This window comes from Triticum aestivum, chromosome 2A (genome assembly GCF_018294505.1).
Source record: "Triticum aestivum cultivar Chinese Spring chromosome 2A, IWGSC CS RefSeq v2.1, whole genome shotgun sequence".
NCBI lineage: Eukaryota > Viridiplantae > Streptophyta > Magnoliopsida > Poales > Poaceae > Triticum > Triticum aestivum.
This window is the reverse complement of record NC_057797.1, coordinates 337083860-337087702: the sequence shown is the minus strand read 5'-3', so window position 1 is coordinate 337087702 and position 3843 is coordinate 337083860.

Genomic DNA, 3843 nt, shown 5'->3' with positions numbered 1-3843 from the left:
GCTAAGCCCCCGAGTGAGAGGTTTGCTCTTCACTCGGAAGGATTTTGATAACTTAGGCTAGCACTGGGCTGCAGCTAAGCCTCCGAGTGAGAGGTTTGCTCTTCACTCGGTAGGATTTTTATAACTTAGGCGAGTACTTGGACTGCAGCTAAGCCTCCGAGTGGAAGTCCGGCTTACCACTCGGTAGGATTTTTTACAAACTTAGGCGAGCACAGGGCTGCAGCTAAGCCCCCGAGTGAGAGGTTTGCTCTTCACTCGGTAGGATTTTTATAAACTTAGGCGAGCACAGGGCTGCAGCTAAGCCCCCGAGTGGAAGTCTGGCTTACCACTCGGTAGGATTTCGATAACTTAGGCGAAACGGATTCGCAGCTAAGCCTTCGAGTGGGAGTCTGGCTCACCACTCGGTAGGATTTTTACAAACTTAGGCGAAACGGATTCGCGGCTAAGTCACCAACTGAGGGGGAATTTTATTGGACAAAAAATAAAAAGTGACAAAAATTATGGAGGAACTATGACACTATTATTTTGAGGTCCATGAACTACAGAAGTACTTTATTGCGTCTCATCCGAGTGATAAAACTTAAGTGTAAAATGGGCGGAGTAGTTCCGCGTTCCAAGCTCGGGGCTCGTCGATATTATGCTCGACATTGTAAAGACGGTACGCCCCGTTGTGGAGAACCTTGGTGATGATGAAGGGACCTTCCCAAGAAGGAGCAAGCTTGTGTGGTTTGTGCTGATCCACTCGGAGAACCAAATCTCCTTCCTGGAAGGCTCGACCTCTCACATTTCTGGCGTGGAAGCGACGCAAATCTTGTTGGTAGATGGTCGACCGGACCAGAGCCATCTCCCTTTCTTCCTCTAAAAGGTCGACTGCGTCCTGCCGCGCTTGTTCAGCCTCTGCTTCGTTGTAGATTTCAACTCGAGGAGCATTGTGGAGAAGATCACTCGGCAAGACTGCTTCAGCTCCGTAGACCAAGAAGAATGGAGTTCTTCCGGTCGACCGATTAGGTGTGGTCCGCAGTCCCCAAAGCACTGAGGGAAGTTCTTCGACCCAAGCTCCAGCTGCATGCTTGAGATCACGCATCAGTCGGGGTTTCAATCCCTTGAGAATCAGGCCATTGGCTCGCTCTGCTTGTCCATTCGACTGCGGATGGGCGACTGAAGCGTAGTCGACCCATGTGCCTTGAGAGTTACAGAAATCTCTGAATTCCTCCGAGTCAAAGTTCGACCCATTATCTGTAATGATGCTGTGCGGGACTCCATATCTAAATATTAGTTCCCTGATGAAGCTAACAGCAGTACTGGCGTCAAGGTTCTTGATTGGTTTAGCCTCAATCCACTTGGTGAACTTGTCGACTGCCACCAGTACATGCGTGAAGCCACTTCGCCCTGTTCTCAAAGGACCAACCATGTCCAACCCCCATACCGCGAAAGGCCAGACGAGTGGGATGGTCTTCAGAGCTGATGCAGGCTTGTGCGACATATTCGAGTAGAACTGACATCCCTCGCACTTATCCACTATCTCCTTTGCCATCTCATTCGCCTTTGGCCAGTAAAATCCGGCTCGGTATGCTTTGGCCACGATGGTCCGAGAGGACGCATGATGACCACAGGTCCTCGAGTGGATATCATTGAGGATGAGTCGACCTTCTTCTGGTGTTATGCACTTCTGACCAACTCCAGTCGCGCTTTCTCTGTATAATTGTCCTTTGATTACGCTAAAGGCCTTAGATCGACGGACGATCTGTCGAGCCTCTTCCTCATCCTCCGAAAGCTCTTTTCTCAGGATATATGCGATATATGGAACTGTCCAGTCGGGAATGACCACCAAGACCTCCATGATCAAGTCGACCACCGCTGGGACTTCAACCTCAGTCGGATTTGTGGCACTCTTGGGCTGTGGAGCTTCTTCGGTGAAAGGATCTTATTTGACTGATGGAGTGTGTATATGCTCCAAGAACACACCACTCGGAATGGCTTCTCTCTTGGAACCTATCTTTGCTAGATCATCAGCTGCTTGATTTTTCAGTCGGGGTATATGATGGAGCTCCAACCCCTCGAACTTCTTTTCCAGCTTCCTCACTGCACTGCAGTATCCAGTCATGGCTGGGCTTCTCACGTCCCACTCCTTCATCACTTGGTTGACCACTAAATCCGAGTTGCCATAGACCATCAGGCGACGGACGCCGAGTGAAATGGCCATGCGCAACCCATATAAGAGGGCCTCATATTCTGCCTCATTGTTAGAGGAATCAAAGTGAATCTGGAGCACATATCTGAGCTTATCTCCTCTGGGGGAAACCAGGACAACCCCAGCACCGGAACCATTCAACATCTTAGAGCCATCAAAGAACATGGTCCAATGCTCCGAGTGAACTTCAGTCGGCTGCTGCTGTTCAGTCCACTCGGCGAGGAAATCTGCTATTGCCTGGGACTTAATGGCTTTCTTTGCCTCAAACTTGATATCAAGGGGAAGAAGTTCAATCGCCCATTTAGCCACTCGACCAGTTGCATCTCTGTTGTGCAAAATCTCTGATAGTGGAGCGTCGCTGACGACTGTGATGGAATGATCAGAGAAATAATGAGCAACCTTCTTTGTGGTCATGTATATTCCATACACAAGCTTCTGATAATGAGGATATCTCTGCTTGGATGGAGTCAAGACTTCAGACAAATAATACACTGGGCGCTGAACTTTGAGAGCTTTTCCTTCTTCTTCCTGCTCGACCGTTAGCACAGTACTGACGACTTGTCCTGTGGCTGCGATATAGAGCAACAGAGGCTCTTTGCTGATTGGAGCAGCAAGCACCGGCTGGGTGGAGAGCAGAGCTTTTAGCTCGGCAAACGCTGCATCAGCTTCTGGAGTCCACTCGAACTTGTCTGCCTTCTTCATCAGTCGGTAAAGAGGCAATGCCTTTTCACCGAGTCGTGAGATGAATCGACTTAATGCGGCCAAGCATCCAGTAAGCTTCTGGACATCGTGCACTCGCACAGGGCGTTTCATTCGGAGAATAGTGCCAATCTTCTCTGGATTAGCGTCGATTCCTCGTTCGGAAACGAGAAAACCGAGTAACTTGCCACCAGGAACTCCGAATGTGCACTTTGATGGATTGAGCTTGATATGATACCTTCTGAGGTTGGCAAATGTTTCGGCGAGGTTAGCGAGCAGGTCGGAACCCTTTCGTGACTTGACGACGATATCATCCATATACGCTTCCACATTCCGACTGATCTGAGTGAGTAGACACTTCTGAATCATTCGCATAAATGTGGCTCCAGCATTCTTGAGGCCGAACGGCATGGTGATATAGCAGAAGCACCCGAATGGAGTGATGAAAGCTGTTTTTACCTCGTCGGGTCCGTACAGACGGATCTGGTGGTACCCGGAATAGGCATCTAGGAAAGATAATCTCTCGCATCCCGCGGTCGAGTCAACAATTTGATCTATGCGAGGGAGAGGAAAATGATCTTTCGGGCAGGCCCGGTTGATGTGCTTGAAATCAATGCACATTCGGAGTGATTTGTCCTTCTTAGGAACCATGACGACATTAGCGAGCCACTCGGAGTGGTATCTCTCTCGGATAAATCCTGCCGCCAACAGTCGAGCCACTTCCTCACCAATGGCTTTTCTCTTTTGGACGGCGGACCGCCGAAGATGCTCTTTGACTGGTTTTGCAGATGAGTCGACTCTTAGGCGATGCTCAGCCAGTCCCCTGGGAACACCTGGCATGTCAGCGGGCTTCCATGCAAAAATGTCCCAGTTCTCATGGAGGAACTGGATGAGCGCTTCTTCCTATTTTGGGTCGAGTGTTGTGGAGATGTGGGTCGGAGCTGCATCGGGGT